The sequence below is a fragment of the Pygocentrus nattereri genome, chromosome 6 (assembly GCF_015220715.1).
Source record: "Pygocentrus nattereri isolate fPygNat1 chromosome 6, fPygNat1.pri, whole genome shotgun sequence".
NCBI lineage: Eukaryota > Metazoa > Chordata > Actinopteri > Characiformes > Serrasalmidae > Pygocentrus > Pygocentrus nattereri.
In genome coordinates this window covers 41,884,151-41,901,935 of record NC_051216.1, presented here as the reverse complement: position 1 = coordinate 41,901,935, position 17,785 = coordinate 41,884,151, and positions in this window count along the sequence as shown.

Here is a 17,785-nt window from a genome sequence, read left to right as displayed (position 1 = left end):
AAGTTCTGCCATGTATGGCTTTGTTAGGCCTACAGTAGACCTCCTTTAGGGATCAATAAAAGTAAAACCATTTCCATGTTATGATAAAGTCTGCAAGCGAATTCAAAATTGATTTAACTTTACATTTTTAGGCCTTATTCAGTGAAAACAATGTCATGTGATGCGTTATCGTGTTTTAATTGGCTGTTGAGAAGCTTGCAACTGATGAAAAGTGATGTGCAGAAAGTTTTACACTAGGCAACTCTGGTTTTAATGTTTTGCCATTTGGCATTCCAGATTTCCCCTTGTAGGGGGTTAATATAAGGAATGCCATTACCATATCATGACAAAGTAAGTAGACAAACTAAACACTGACTTTACACGAACATTTTAGGCCTTATGAATGAGTCATGAGATGCACTGTGGTGTTTTAATTGGCTGTTGAGACACTTGTAAGTGTTTCATGTGAGTTGTAGAACATTTTACATTAGGCAACTCAAGTGCAACTAAAATGTATGTAAGTTTTTTTTGCATGTAAGTTTTACCATATAAGCCAATGTTTTTAATTTTTTTGGGCAATTAAACAATCTAGATTCACTATTCAGGTGTTAATATAAGGAATACCATTACCATATCATGACAAAGTCAGACAAATTCAAAACTGACTTAACATGAACATTTTTAGGCCTTATTTAGTGAACACAGTTATCTCTCTTACATTGCCAGACAAAAATAACCAATTTTCAAAAACGTCTGGTCCACCCTCTCCCGCTTTGGACACATGACTGGCATTCTTGGAGCTGAGTCATTTTAGCTAGAGCTTCAAAAATAGTCCTTTTTTGCATATTCTGTCAGCACAGCTCCTGAAAATAGCCCACTTTCAATGCTTTGCACTTTGAGGAAGACAGCAGTTGTAATGTCATTGTGTAATTCCAGAGGTCTTGCCAATCTCTGTATGGGCTGGTCAGAAAATAAACAGAGATATGAAATATTCCAAAAATAAAAGTACGATAAGCTTATCTTTAAAGGAAACAACATTTCTGTACCACAAGAAAACAAATGGGTGCATGAAGTGAGTCAACTGCCAGCACTACAAAATAACAAAAAAAACTACAGAAATTCTTGTAAGTGGTTTTAATTAATTCATTATATTTTTTTAGCAACAGTATCAGTGGCTAGGTTTCTAGACTGACAGTAGACAACCTGAAATCTCACGGCATATGTCCGTTTGCTTGGTTTACTCCATATACGAAGCTATTAAGGTCCATATGGCTCCCCAGTTAATGTTAATGATGACTTCAATAAATCATCCAGTGCAGCTTGTTGCTCATCAAAGTAGATTTATAGCTGCCCTCAGCAAAGCTGTTGTTGTCTGCAGGGGAGACGTTTGAAGTCAACATGAATCGGGAATAATGATGCATTTTCCTTGTCAGGGAGGGTCTCTGAACTAACTTAGCATATTCTCATAAGGGTGAGTGGAGGTGTAATATATAATGTTACATAATGTTATAGGTTTACATTATTTTGCCCTGCCTGCTGGTGCACAATGATTTAGTCAAAAATCAGATGCCGTTTTACATACCAAATGTGATTTATTTGCATGAATTATTCATCTGTGATGTTGGCATGGCGACAACCAAGATGATGAATTGGCTAGAACTGGAACATTTTCCAAAATGTTAAAAAGATTATAATCAAAAGCAGCTCAAACTGACCTACAAACATCAAGTTACATGTGGAAGCACTCAAGGTTTCAGCTTCTGAATGTACAGTGTTGGAAATAAAGGTTCTGTGGTGCATTTTTTTGTTCATCAAGGTACACACAATTTAAATGTCCCCTCAAAGGTAGAGCAGTTGGTTTTAAGGTCTAGTTATGAAACTTAAATATGTTTTCCCAGGTGAAAAGTACATATTTGTATCTTTATATAACCTAAAGTTTCAAAACAGAGCAATAAAAAAAGTCTGGAGACATATAATTTCAATGGATTATGTTGCAATTATGTTCCCTTACTAAAGGTACTGCGATGTTCGAGTGGCGAAGTTCACAGTTCAAAAACATTCATAGCAATTCCTCTTTTAGAAATGCTCTTTTCGCAGTTTTGTAATTCGGCTTATCCACACATTACTTGAGCTCTTACACAACCCCTCTATTGTCTTTGGTTTGTGAAATGGCTAACAATTCACTCCTTTCACCTGTTTCATCTGTTGGATAAATTGGCAAGTTTTCAGATTTACAAATAATGTGGCGTACTGTAAAGTTTTTTTCAGAGACATAGTTATAGTTGTTAGTCTATGAAGGACCAACTGGGTGAATCAATTTGCTCTAGCGGCACCCTGAAGCAAACCACTGCTGCATCTCTAGTTTACTGATTGTGGGTGAGTGACCTTTCCCTGAACTTGTTTTTGGGCATCTGTTTTCGCCTAATGGACAGCATAACATCATAATAGGTATGTTTTCAGGGATCTCTCAGATTCTGAGACATTTAGGATGTCTGAGAGGATAATGAGATGGTCCCAGCCCCCTCAGTACCCCCTGTATTTTGCAACTTGCCAGCATCTGCAGATCAAAGAGAAATATCACATCAGAAATGTTCACTTGATAGTATTGAGTGCTCATCAAATAGTATTTCGTGCTCACCACATAGCATATTGGTGCTCACTTGATAGTATCGGGTGCTCACCTGATAGTATCTGGTGTGCACCAGATTTTTACCTAAAAAATTATACACCACATCCCTTTTACATAAAAAATACACCACATCCCTTTAGGAGCTCCATAGAGGATAAAACACAGCTCACAATCTATGATCTCACCCAGGTTTGGTAATTCAGGTTTATTGTATGAAGATAAATAGCTTAGCTTCTCATAAAGCAGCTTTTTATGAGTTTCAGCACAGAGGATCAGGATTTCAGTTTGTTCATCACAAAATACTGTCATATCTGCTAAGAAATATCCGACACCCACCTGGTAAGCCAACATCTTGATTATCAGAAGGAATGTAAAGGTATAATTGTGTGTCACCAGCAAAGCTATGAAAATTGATACAGTGTTGCTTTATGACATCACCTAGAAGCACCATGTACAAAGAGAAAAGCAAAGACCCCAAAACTGAACTGGAAGCGTCACGTTAGTTATTATGTATGTAGTATTATGTAAGTACCAGTACCTGTAATTGACCTGTAATGTAAGCTTTTCTCCTGACAGTATATAAACTCAACATCCTCCAACTTTCCCCACAATATCCTCACTCAGGAGTCCCTCAGTAATTCCTGGCTCCAGTTAACTTCCTCACATCGGCTCAGCCAGCATGACAGAGCATCTACTACTGTCGGGAAGAACTGAGCTGCCTTTGAGAGAAAGCTTTCCCCATGCCCGTCTCCCGACTTCTCGGGATGTTTTAATCATTCATGAGGTGTGTACCTAGAGAAAGAGAGAGAGGGAGAGAGGGAGATGTCTTGTTTTTGTTCATTCCTGCGTGACAGCACAGGAGAGGCCCGTTCCTAAACCTCTTTGATAAATAATGCAGGCCCCCTCACATAAATGCTGGGAGAACGTTGTCAGCTACAGTTGAATCGTAGAGGGGAGCCGGGGCGGAAACACTTCTGAAACTTCTTGTTGTTGAGCGAAAAAGCGCAACACGAAACAGCGTTTTGGAAGGTTGGTTGTGGGGGGGGGGGGGGGGGGGGTAGGGTTGGTTGGGTGGATGGGCGATTGTGTTGACAGAAAGCTGATGGAGACCCTTAGGATCATTTTTTCATCTCCTGGCTGTTTGAAACATCACTTTTCCACGGTTCATCAATAACCTCAGAAACAACGTCATGGGGCCACAATTATAACAAGGACCTTTTAGACTGGGAAGTTGGGTTCACTCACATTGTTTTGATCTCTATTGTTAAACCAGCAGCAGCGTAAACAGCACAGCTGTGCAAGTTTGACGGCAAAGTGATTTAGATGACTTCAGCTGAACAATCTCAAGGCGACACAGTTTCCTCACCTCAGAAGCTCAGCCGAAAAGCTTCAAAAGTGAGTTAGAACTCCAACAAAAAAAGGCCCGGCTTCCAGCCACAACACACCTGAGTGCGCTTCCCTCCGAACCAACACAAAAGGCATTCACGCTGCTTCCATATACACCACCATTCGGAAGCGTGGAATCACTGTGTTTCAATAATGACAAACTAATATCTTTGCAGGTATACAGTCAAAAGCATGCAAAAGTCATGTTTTATTGATTTTCTGAGAAAATAAGGTAACACCTGCACTGTGTCACACATCCGGCAAGCCCTCAATAAGAGACAGACTTCACGTCTCAGAATCCCATGGGAGATCACGTGACTGAGCAACCTCACGCAGACGTGGACTTCGACAAAGGCTCCATTGCCCATAGTTTAATGGAAGCTCACGTGACTTCTGACTCTCACTTACGCTCCTATCTGCGTTCAAATTCCCCAGAATACTAACTGGTTTCACCTGTGTGTGTTGTCATATGACAAGAGCAATTAGTATACAGTATTGCGTGAAAGTTTTAGACATCTAAGCAAATTTTTAAACAATTTAGCTCAGCAGTGAGTTTATCACAATATAGAATAAAGTCGTATTCATAATTCAAATAAACCTAAAAACAATGAGCACAATTTACTGAAGCACTGATTGGTCAAATCAGGAGCTGCTTTTTAACTACATATAATACTGGGCTTCCTCGAGGAGAGGTCTGGAAATGGTTAAACAAACACACCAACATCCAGAAAATCACTATATATATATATATATATATATATATATATATATATATATATATATATATATATATATATATACAAATATTAACACTTTTCTCAGCAAATAAACTCAAACTAAACAAATAAATAGATTTTGAAAATGTGTCTTGGGTGCCTAAGACTTTTGCACAGTACTGTATAAGGCCGGGCTTTAGTTCTTTTCTTTGTTTCCCTGAAATCTACTGAGCGTTGTTATTCTGGTTGCCTGTATTCTGTGTTTTTGACCACTGCTTCGTTTATCCCGTTTCTGAGTTTTGCTTCGTGCTTTTTGTACTTTTGCCTATCCTGACTGATCTGTGTTTTTGAATCCTTTGGCCTGTTTTACAACCACAATTTTTGCTCTGCCCTTTTGATTGTGGCTTACATCCGTAAACATCTGGTTTCTGTTGACTTGTCACACTCTGCAGAGAAAACACTTAAATGTGGCACGTTTTTTGCAACTTTTAGGGTACAATTTCTATTTTTTTGAGTTTAACATGTTGACAATAACACACAACATAAAATGCGCCATAACTTTTGCACAGACTGTTTAATTTTTTCCACAAATGTGTTAAATTCCACAGATACGCATTGATTGTGCATTAAAACGTGCAGAAGTATATTCTAGACAGAACTTCACCGAAAACATTTGACCAGATTCACGCAAACTTTTGCCTACAACCGTATATGTAAACATATTCTAAGAAAAAAACATACCTTTTAGCGTACAAACACTGTCGCTGGGGTATCTTTAGTCAGGAACATAGGTGTACCATAATCCAGTGAAATGACATCTTCTAAAATGTACTCCACACACCCCGTCTCGTCTCCAGGCTTATAAATTTATTGTTCTGCTTTAAACATTAGATTATGGAAAGGTACAAATATGTACTTTTTCCACTTGGATAAAATGTATTTAAGGTACACAGTTGGACCTTAAAACCACTGTTGTATCTTTGAGGGTACATTTACTTTTTTTGTACCTTGAGAAAGAAAAAAATGTACCTGCACAGAACCTTTATTTCTAATAGTATACTGGCAGAATGTAACCGTCCCTTATCCCACTGCAGTTTTACTGTTTAAAGTGCATTCACTTCATAACGCCTGTCTTACTGTAACCGTGGGGAGTGATGTTGAGGCGGACGCACGTGCGGAGACAAGCGAGATTTATTATGGGCTAATCCAAAATCAGGATCAAGACAGTCCAGGTTCATAGTGCGAAGAGATCGGGGTGCAGACATGGTAAACAAACACAGAACCTCAAACAAAAACCAAATACCACGAGAATACGATACATCCAAACATCAAACATATCAAACCAAGACCAGGGCAAACAGGCAAGATGAGGGACAGGTGGGAAACAGGTGGTAACAATCAGGGGTGGAGTCAGACAACAAGGGGGCTGGACTGAACCAAAACAAATGCACATGGAAGATCAAAAGTAAACAAAAAGCACATGGGAGAGACTGGGAGGGGCCAATTGTGACACCAGGTTTTCTTTCTACTTTTCTATTTTAAAATGTTATGCAATTGTACAAACACACTCATGGGACAGTAAATACATACCTTTTAAACTCTTAAAACTTTAAAGGCTCGAAATTGTTATAAAATGTACCTTTGATGGTACATTTACATTGTTTGCACTATGGGGGCTTAAAATCTCTACTCAACTACTTAATAGGCTTTAAATCGTTTCCAGGATGTCACACCCTGTGGTGAAAAAAAATAAGTCATGGCTACATTGTATTAACATATGGGAAGTAAGATCCTAATACGTGGCCACAACATGGTAAAGTGTGGGAATGAGATCATGCCTTACTAAGTTGTGGCCACACATTAGGATGTCGTTCCCATGCCTTAGTAAGTTGTGGCTGTGACTTGAGTATCTTGTTCCTATGCCTTATTAAAATGTGGCCATACATTATTTTTATTTATACAGGATGTCACCAGCGGGGCTCCGTAGGAAGCTGTAAAATGCTTTACTATGCAAAAGTCAGTGACTCTCCTTTTATAACATTTCATTTTCAGGAAATGTTTCTGAGGACATCAGACAGCCTATGAGATAATCCACTTGCATGAGGAAACAGGAGTTTCTGAAAAAAAGAAAAGAAAAGAAAAGAAAAGAAAAACTCCTAACAACCACCTGGAAGACCTGTTAAACACCAAAATTGTCTCCATCAGATAAACAGCATGTAAAGCTTTCATCTTTGAGAGAGAGGAGAAAATCAAGCTACTTCAGATCTGGAAACATCCACAGGTGTTTCTGTCCATCTTTCCACTGTGAGAAGACAACTCACTATGGTAGGGCACTATGGGTCTTAAAGGTTGTGTTGTTGTTGAAGAAGCTTTTAAAAGCCCTTAAAAGGAAGTAGACAGCAAAGATAACACTTGCAACACTGAATGTCTTTGGGATTATTTAGATAGTGAGAAGCAGAAAATACAAATAACTTCTAATACTGAACTTTGGAGGTGTGGCTGCATATTGCCTTAAAAAACTGAAACGAGTCTCCTGAAAACAATGGAAGCTGTAATAATGGACGCACTGAAAATAAAATAAAATAAAAACTAGATATTATATTTAGTCGTTGAGGCTTCTGTGTAATTTCTTGTTGAATATATATTATATTGTCAAAAGTATTGGCTCCACTGCCTTTACACACATATGAACTCGCTTTACACCAGTGCATTTGAAGTTTTGCATTGCGCTTGGTGATGCAGCTGTTCAGCCTTGGAAACTCTCTATGCAATTCTTGAGCTAATCTGAAGGCCACATGAAGTTTGGAGGTCTGTAGCGATTGACTCTACAGAAAGTTGGTGACCTCTGCGCACTATGCGCATCAGTATCTGTTGATCCCGCGCTGTCATTTTACATAGTCTACCAATTTGTGGCTGAGTTGCTGTCGTTCCCAATCGCTTCCACATTGTTATAATACCACTGACAGTTGACTGTGGAATATTTAGTAGTGAGGAAATTTCATGACTGGACTTGTTGCACAGGTGGCGTCCGATCACGGTACCACACTGGAATTCACTGAGCTCCTGAGAGCGACCCATTCTTTCACTAATGTTTGTAGAAGCAGGTTGCAGGCCTAGGGGCTTTGTTTTATACACCTGTGGCCATGGAAGTGATTGGAATATCTGAATTCAATGATTTAGTGAGTGAATACTTTTGGAAATATAGTATATATTTTCAGATTTTTCCTGAAGCTGAAAAATGAATAACCTATTTAATAACTTGCTCTCATGCTCATTCAAACAGCTTGTTGTTTCTTGTTACAGTAGAGGTTCTTGAGGGAAACTGGAGCTCCACTCTGCTGTTGCTTTTGTTAGTTTGCTGCTCTTTGAAGCTGTGCCACAAGCACTGCCCAGCATAGTCTAGACAGTCTCGCTTTAAATCTGTTTAAAGGGTGTATTTAACAGAGATTTAAGTGGCATTAATAATTCATTGTGTTAATGTGTTATTAACACATTGTTGACATGACAACTTTAAATTTGCCTGAAATTTGTCTTATTATTCTTGCTAAGTGAACAGGATGTAAAACTTCCAAGCATATCTTCTGGTGTCTGGTTGTATAGTTCAAGTTAAAATATAATTTCATTGGTACTGTATATGTATTCACTGATTAACCTCAGTCTTTAAATGATTACCTGGCCATTCCGATGCTGCTATTATGCTTCTCTGTTTCCTAAGATGAATGCAAACCTCACTTTTGGAGTTAATGAAAAGTGGCGGCACTCTTTCGCCCCTCTTTTGCTCATTTGATCAAAGTGGGGCTTTTCTTTTCTCCTGGTTCACCTCTGCTGTCTCAGATGGGAGAGGCTGCTTAACACACACACACACACACACACCCAGAAGCCCTCGGCCTGCTGCCATTGTCATGCTGATGTCCCAGAGGCCACAACACAAAGAGGCATTGAGGAGAGGAAGAGAGAGAGAGAGACATAGAGAGAGAATGGGGGAAGCTCTTGAGAGGAGTTTCTTTGACCCCCTCAGGCAGTGTGTGGAGGAGGGTCAGATATGGCTGTAGTGTTAGGGAGCAGTGGTCATGCTTCCAAAAGTCTCCTGGGGATGGAGGCAGAGGTTTCAGTGTTTGTGTGTGTTTGTGTGTGTGTGTGTGTGTGTGTGTGTGTGTGTGTGTGTGTGTGTGTGTGTGTGTGTGTGCGAATGTTTTGATTTCAGAGAAAAAATGGTTAACCAAAGGAAAAGATTGGACAATAATATATATACATACATAAATACTTACACACACACACACACACACACACACACACACACATATATATATATACGATATAGGGTCAAGAGTTTGAATACACATGTTCATTCAATGTTTCTTCTAAAATCAAGTGTATTATAATTAGCTCTGGATCACAAATGCCATGCCAACTCATTCCTAAAGGTACTGGTTGAACCTCAATCACTTCAGATTACACAGTTCCACTGCTCCACAGCTCTATGCTGGGTAGCTTTATACCCCTCTAGCTCACACTTGGCATTGGGTATGATGACGTTAGACATACCTGTGGGATCTGTGACAGAATTCATAGATTGAGAAAAGATGCTACAGTTCAGTGAATGTCTCTTTTGATGTGTAGAAAATGGGCTACAAAGCAAATGTTAATGACTGGCAAAAAGGAGTAACTGGGCATGCCAAAGGCCATAATGTGATGAAAGTAGCTGAATTTGCAGGTGTATCAAAGGATGAATATATGGTCATGCGGGTCTATCAGCAGTGGCAAAATTCCCAGTCTACAAGAAATTCTCATCAGAGAATTTTTATGTGGCCATAAAAGGAAACTGATGAAAAGGGCCCACCGGTGTGTTCCATGGCTTGTGAATGAAAATCGCTTTGCTTCTAGTATATATATATATATATATATATATATATATATATATATATATATATATATATGCCTTCTTGCTTCCTACAGTGGTGCCACAAAAAGTCTCATGAGTGGGATTTTCCAGTTTAAAAATTAGGAAAACTGCCTTCTGATGATATATCTTAAAGATGGGAAGATCTTTGGCAAACTATTAGATATTTTGAAAAGTATGTATTCGCCTATAAATCGGTGCATTTCTTTATCACTTTGGAGGGGTGGTCCCTGCGGCTGTGTGATGTATATGTGTAGTGCATGTTGGGTATTGTATTATTGAAGAGCAAAGGATATAGAACTCTGAATTCCATCCATGACGTTTCCAATAACATACTAATTCCTAGTGTTCGGCCAAAAAGACCCTTATAAACATAATTTATTTGAAGTAATTTTGTATGAAATTATTAATCCTGAAAATTGACCACTGATTTTCAGATATGAGGCACTGTGTATGTTTATTACAGCGTTTTCAGCTATTATGGAATCATCTATGCCTACTTTTTTATACAGCTGCTTAAAAATGATTTGGGATCTGTGGAGTTGCTTCACAATAGAATCACTTTATGTGTTTATTAAGTTATAAGTTAATGTGTATAAATGAACAACCCTGATTCTAAACTTTTGAACATAAGTGAACTGTACAATCAGCTCTGAAGTGCACCTCAAACAGAGAAGTGAGCTGATCGTGTGTCACTCTCTAGCTTGTGTGTGTGCAGATGGGCAATCCGGCTCACCTTTCTTAGCTAGTGAGTGTACGGACGACTGACCAAGACAGGAGAAAGGTCAAAGGTCTTTTTTGAACTATTGAATTGAGCAGAAAGGTGATCCAACACTGCCTTGTCTTTCAGGAGCAATAGACTCTCTCCCTCTCTCTCTCTCTCTCTCTCTCTCTCTCTCTGTCTTTATGTCTCCGTATCTCTCTCGCTCTGTCTCTATGTTTATCTCTCCATCCATCTCTCCTTTTCTCTGGTTTCTTTCTCCTCTTTCAGCAGGGCGAGGAGCTCACTTGGTGAGGCCACACTCACACTCACTCACACTCACACAATGGTCTAGAGAGGCCTCACAGGCAGCTGAGAACAACAGAGGGTTCTACTCATGTATCAGCACAGACACACACACTCGGGCTGCATGATATCATATTGTGTTCATACTGCTACATATTCCGATCGCAGAACCTTCAAATGTACTAAAACATCAGTTATGAGTTCTTTTACAATCTTCTAAGTTCCAGGCATTAACCAATAAGTGTGAAGTACAGACGGAGCACCAAAAAGGGGTTTTGTTGTTACAATGTCAAGCTAAAACAATAGAACCAATAACAATAAAAACAATAAAACACCCTTTTTGGTGTTATATAGAACCATTTTCAAAAAGGTTCTATGTAGAACCATGTGCAGCACATTATCCATCAATCTGAAGAGCCATTTCACCATCCAAGCAACCATTTAAGAACGACATGGTTCGAAATTGAACTCAAGGTTCCATATAGAACCATTACCTTTATTGAAGAACCCTTGAAGAATCATCTTTTTTAAGTATGTATAGCACTAGATAATCATCCTGGGTAAAATGGTTCTTCAATGGTTCTTTGGTAAAGCGTGTGTAGTACTATACTCTTAAAAAACATGGTGCTTCAGTGGTTCTTTAGTAAAGAAAATGGTTCTATATAGAACCATAAACATTCAAAGTACCCTTTGCATGATTAAAGCGGTCTTTGCATCATGAAACGCTTCTTCAGATTGGTGGATAATGTGCTGTAGATGGTTCTATATAGGACCTTTTTGAAAATGGTCCTATATAGCACCAAAAGGGGTTCTTGTGTTGTTACAGTGTCAAGCTTTTTAAAAAGGTTCTATATAGGACTGTCTATAGCACATTTGTGCACATTTCCTATCAATCCAAAAAACTCTTTCATGATGCAAAGAACCCTTTGAAGTGAGAGGGTTCTTCAGATTGATGAAGAATGTGCCCCAAAATGGGTTCTTGCTGTTACAAGCTTGAGATCAGACCTATAGAAGAACCCTTTTTAGTGCTATATCTGTACTTCATACTTACCTGGAAGTAAGGGTTCTACTCTTCTAACAAGACAATGTAACAATGGCAGAACCCTTTTTGGTGCTATATAGAACCTTTTTGAAAAGGACAGGCTTGTTACAATAGCAGAACCCTTTTTGGTGCTATATCTGTCCGTCACACGTTCCTGGTTAATGCCTAGAACTTTGGCTTCTTGTATTGTAACAAGCTTGACATTGTAACAATGGCAGAACCCTTTTCAAAATTATAGAGCCATCTCCATCCCTCTGAAGAATGCTTTCACGATGCGAAGAACACGTGAATCATGCAAAGGGTTCTATCAGTGTTCACGGTTCTATAGAAAACTGTTTTCTTTACAAAAGAATCGTTGAAGCACAATCTTTTTTAAGAGTGTACCTCACACTTACGTGGTTAATATCTAGAGCCTAGGAGACGGTAAGAGCTCCTCTGGGGCTGCCTGATATGAAAACATTGCCATATTGTGATGATAGTGCTACATATTTCAACTGCAGGACTTTCTAAATCAAAGGAATTTGTTGAATCACGTGAATCGCTGTGTCCCAATTGCGCACTTAATACTAATACTAACTAGTGTTTGAGTATGTAGTATGTAGGATAGTTACAAGTGTCAAAGTTGAGTATACTCAAAAATCCACAAAACATACTTAGAACCAGTCGATTTTTGAGTATAGTAAGAATAGACACTATTGTCCCACTGTCCAATGGGAAACGGAAAGGGTGGAGCTTCTTGCGTCTGGAAAATTCGGAAAAAATGGTGGACGGCGACGCGACAGCAGCTTCGGTGGTAGCGGGACCAGAAATGGTGTATAAATGCAAGTTCATCCCCAATTTGTAAAACATTCTGTAAAAAAACAAATGTCTTATACTTACAAATGTTTAGGTTTGTTAGCGTTTCTGTAAGAAATTTGTTTGTGAACATTAATTTGTTAGCCAGGCTTCAGAGTCTAGCTTGCTATGATGTGCGTTGTCATAGCAACGGTTCGTCACTTCTTGTAAGAATGGTGTAGTAGGTTAATATTTTGTGTACTACCCCGTCGAGCTCATACTATTAAGATTAGTACGCAGTATATAGTATTAGTGTGTAGTACACAATTGGGATGTAACCCATATCTAAATGCCTTAGGAGTATTGAAAAGTCCAATATTGCTGAAATGAGAAACAGGTGATTTATTGTTCAGCTCTAACACACAAATGCAGAGTCAGTCTGATAAACTGTAGCTGTTTTGTCTGTCAGCAGACTGCTGTGATCACTGTCTCTGTGTTTGTGAAAGAGAGAGAGAGAGAGAGAGAGAGAGAGAGAGAGAGAGAGATGTCTTTCTATTCTGCTGTGTTTACAGTGAGTATGCTGAATGAAAAGCCAGAGAGATTCCCTCCCTCTCTTCTTCCATCTCTCCCTCTTTCTCTTCTCCTTTTCAACTCTCTGGGGAGTTACTTGAGTAAGACAGGAGGGGCTTTCGCCATCATTTCTACATTGAGTATTCTCTGAGTTTGTGTATTAGGAGGGTAGATCTCTCACCTCACAATGAGTCAATTCAGTTTGTTAATAACTGATTCAGTGAATCACAAAATGTAAAATTTCATAATGATTTGTTCCGATTCAGTTCTTTAACAAATGATTCATCATGAAATTTCATTTCAGTGTGATTCAGTTCTTAGGAAAGGGAGTCAATGCATCATAAAATCACAAATTTTACCACATTTTTTACCATTTTTTTTTCAATGATTTGTGAATTCTCATTTTTTTTTAAATTCAGTTCTTTAGTGTAACGATTCAGTGCTAACGATTCTAACGATTCAAACGTTATACAATGATTCATCTCGATGCTGTTCTTTAATAAACAATTCAATGCATCATGACACCTCAAATTTCACATATCATTTGTGTGATTTCAGTTCAATTATTTAATAAATTAATCAGCATGCTATGACATTTCAGAGTAATAATACAATTCAATTCAGCATGATTTATTCACGCACAATTTCTTAATGAATTAATTCAATGAATCATGAAATTTCTAATTTTTTTTCATTTTCACACATTTCCCTGCATCGTTGATTTTTACCATGATTCGTTTAGCTTCAGTTCTTCAGTTCAATGATTCATGAATTTCTACATTTCATCGTGATTCATTTCGACACAGTTCTTTACCGAATAATTCAAAGCATCACAAAATTTCAGATGTCACCACAATTCGATTGTTTAGGAAATGATTCAGTACAATGCAGATCCAAAATGTGACCAAGAAAATGATTCATAGCATTATGAAATCTGAAACTTTGCCACGATTCAATTTGATTTGATTTGATTCTTTGGTATGATTCATATTTATGCTTCATTTTTTTCAAACGAGAGACTTGAATGTTCTTACTGGTTATTCTTGCAGTCAATTCTAATGGATGAATCACCATCTTCAAACATTTTACACCCCTAGTGTGTGTGTATAATCTCCTGCACAGGAAAAATAGGCCTGAGAAACTGGCTACAGGAAAAGGGACACGTCTTTCAAAGGCTCCATACCTCTCTCTCTCTCTCTCACTCTCTTCGTCATTGCCTCCCTACGTGAGACTCTAACAATGGCTGTTTCCTGACGTGGAGACTTGAGACAGCGAGTCGCTCTCAGAGAGTGAATGATCATGAGAGAGAGAGAGAGAGAGAGAGAGAGAGAGAGTGTGTGGGAAAAAGTGAGAGAGCATTTTCAGGGCCAAGGATTTGTTAAGTGCGGGCCTCATTTCTTACATCACCTGTGTGTATGTGTGGTTTTGTGTGTGTGTGTGTGTGTGTGTGTGTGTGTGTGTGTGTGTGTGTGTGTGTGTGAGAGCGTCTTTATGTGAGGCACAATGGACACAATGCATTATAGAATAGCGTGCTCACATATGGTTAAGTGATGCATTAAGTGCTGTGGCCATTTAGATCAAACAACCACCTGTAATCCAGCTTTGTTAACCCATTCACTCGTTCACAGTCTTCATCTTTGTCCTCTTAACTCATTAAAATATGCCTCAGAGTAGATGGTGAGCGTGCATGTCCATGCTGCTCATAGTAAAATGGATCAGTATGTGGAGATTTCAGTGACCTACCATGTTTCATATCACTGTATAAAAGAAGCCCCATGCTGCCTTTATTGTTGGATGCACTGTAATCGTTTCTAAGTGAGTGCAAATATTAACACATTTAGAATATTATTCATAATGCTATGCAAATGCTTATTAATGATTTTCAACATCAGAGTCACATTGAAAGGGCCTATTCAATACAATTACATTCTTCAGTAAATGATTCAGCGAATCAGAACGTTTAAAATGGCGCTAGGAGTCAGTTTGATTCCATTCTTTAGTAAATGATTCAGTGAATCATGAAATTTCAACTTTGATGATGAGTCATTCTGATTCAATTCATCTTAAATGATCTAATGTATCATAAAATGTATAATTTCATCACCATTTGATTCAGTTGCATAGAAAATCACCCGGAACATCAAATTGCACCATGACTCAAATGAATTACAATTTTATGTATCATGAAACATCAAATTTAATTAAACTCTGCCCAAGAGCAGTTGGTGAGAGAGCATGTCCACATTACTCAAAGTGAAATGGATCAGTATGTGGAATTGCAGCTTTCTGTGAGCTCACTTAAGTGAGTGCATATTCAGAATGCAATACATATTGCCATGGAAATGCTTATTAATGATTTTTATCATCAGTGACAATGAAAGGACATTGATCTCAAATCTCCAATTTCACCATGATTTTATTCCATTCATTAGTAAATGATCAGTGAATCATGACATTTAAAATGTCGCAAATATTAAGTTTGATTCCATAGTTTAGTAAATGATTCAATGAATCATCAAATTTCAACTTTCATGATTACTTGATTACTTGATTCAATTCTGTAATAACTGATTCAGCAAATTCTGAAATTTAAAATTCCACCACCATTTGATTCGTTTGTGTAATTTAGAGCATCAGGAATGTCAAATTTCACCATGACTGAATTGGATTATGATTGAATCAAGAAACATCATTTTTTTAACACTACCCTAGAGTAGTTGCATGTTCATTTTTTAAAACTTTTTTTAAAATTTTGATTCAATTTTCACAATCTCAAATTACACCATGATTCAATTCCATTCTTCAGTAAATGATTCAGTGAATCCTCAAATTTCACCATTGGATTATGATCCACTGAATCATGAAATATAAAATGTAATTAAACTCTGTCCCAGATTAGAGTGAGCATGTCCATGCTGGTCACAGTAAAACAGATCTGCATGTGGTCTATCTGTGTTTTAAAACATTTTTACAGTCTCTTAATTGAAAGGTTCTTCCAAAGGTGGTTCTACTGTGGAATCTCTCCAAAAACCCTGTTAGACATGTTGTATTTTAGATTGAAGGCATTCTGTAAATCTTGACCTTGCAAGAGTTGCTACAAAAGAGCTTCAGATTGTTGGAGAGGCCAGTGTATAGTAGTCACTGAAAAAGCCTTAAGATTAATAACACAATAAAAAGAAAAATAAGTGGTTAAAGGAACTGGTCAACTGATTTGGACTGCCTAGCATGAAACTTATTCAGATGTCTTTTGCGTTCATCTCTAACCTGAGGGGGGTTAAGCATTGCTGACCCACCCCTGAGGCCTCCTTTACACACACACACACACACACACACACACACATGCCTTTAAAATCCATCAGTGATGTCTGAACACACTGTAAGTTGTGATTGATATGTTGTATCCATCACCCGATCTGTCTACTGCACAGCATGACAGTAACCTCAGCTTCCACCCCTTTTCATGTGTATGTGCTTGTGTGTGTGTGTGTGTGTGTGTGTGTGTGTGTGTGTGTGTGTGTGTGTGTGTGTGTGTGTGTGTGTGTGCGCGCATGTATGTGTAGGTTCCACTGTCATTAAATGGTCTTTTGTTTCACTCCTCATCCATCTAAATGACACTCACATTATCAAAGGTCTAAAACAGGCTTCACTCCATGTGTGTGTGTGTGTGTGTGTGTGTGTGTGTGTCTGTGTGTCAGTTCCAAAAAGTTTGGACACTTTGTGAAATGTTAACAAAGGCCGAATACAATGATAAGCAAATTCTGTTTGACCTGTATTACATTCAAAACAGTACAAAAAAACAATATTTCATGTTTTACCTTATGAACTTCTTATTTTTTTATACATTCATTTCAAGTTTGATGCCAAAAAAGTTAGGACAGGATCATGATTACCACTTTGTTACATCACTGTTCCTTTTAACAGCATTTATTAATCATTTTGGGACTGAAGACACAAATAGATCCAGTTTTGAAAGCATAATGTTTTACCATTCTTCTCGTATCTTAAATAGAAGACAGATCTGGACAGCAGACAGGCCAGACAAGCACCTGCACTCTCCTATTACAGCACCGTGCTGTTAAAAATGTGGCAGAGCGCTGCCATGACATTTACATTTCAAAATGTGCATATTTTTCCACATTAATGGTGCCTTCACAGTTTCCCATGTCAGTGCCCTAATAAGCCCCCCACACCAGGATTTTTCAACTTTACACTGGTAACAATCTGAATGGCCCTTTTCTTCTTTGGCCAGGAGACCACAACAAAGCTGGGAACTAGTCACAAAGTTGCAAGTAACAAGTCTTTACATTCAAGATAGTCGAGTCTCGATTCAAGTCCCAAGTCAGTATAGGCAAGTCTCAAGTTGAGTAGTCCTAATGTTTGAGTCCTAAATGAGTCAGTCTGAAATCTTCAGCTAATTAAAGGCCACAAGCTTGCTTCTTGTTTGAATTTTCCATTCCAGCCTAAATGGTGCAGCAGTTACGTTCCGGCGCAACCATTTAAGGTACAATGCCAAATTCAAATATGAAGATGGCGAATTAAAAAGTCAACTTCAGCCTCAAAAATTGGCTTTTAAGAAGAAAATTCTTCATAAGAATGGTTAGTGAATGAGTGCCATTGTTTTTAAATAGACATTTGGACCCCATTGTCCTTTTGGAAAGATCCACTTTTGTTCTACTCAGTCAGTATGTTTTACTATGTTAGGGTTGGTTGTAACATAACTGTAATGTACGTACACTACTTTTTAACAGGAGTGTTCAGATTACTGCAGTGCATTACGTTATAT